Genomic DNA, 424 nt, shown 5'->3' on the forward strand with positions numbered 1-424 from the left:
CTTTGTTCGCATGTAGTATCAATAACGTGTAGAACGATGTGAATAAAAATGAATATTAAGGACAATATAAATAAAATAAAAAATTATTAATTTTCCCTTTACTAATAATTAGTAATTGTTAATTACTACAATAAATTAATTCTTCTTTGAGTAATCGCTGCGACTACATTGGATTGTGACGTCATAAACAAATAATAATACATTAAAGTTTCTGGTATGCCTTTTGTAAATAAAGAAAATTTACTCCTCTTGTCAGCCAGTAAATAATCATAAAAAGCATGTAAAATGCGTTTACTAGCGTTTATTTATTGTGCATGCATAGCCATTTCTATTTCGATCAATTGTTTGTCTTTGTCTGTCTAATGGACCGATAACAAAGAGGTTATATAATTTCTTTGACCGATAATCATGGACATAGGGAAGA

The sequence above is a fragment of the Cyphomyrmex costatus genome, unplaced genomic scaffold (genome assembly GCF_001594065.2).
Source record: "Cyphomyrmex costatus isolate MS0001 unplaced genomic scaffold, Ccosl1.0 scaffold142, whole genome shotgun sequence".
Taxonomy (NCBI): Eukaryota; Metazoa; Arthropoda; class Insecta; order Hymenoptera; family Formicidae; genus Cyphomyrmex; species Cyphomyrmex costatus.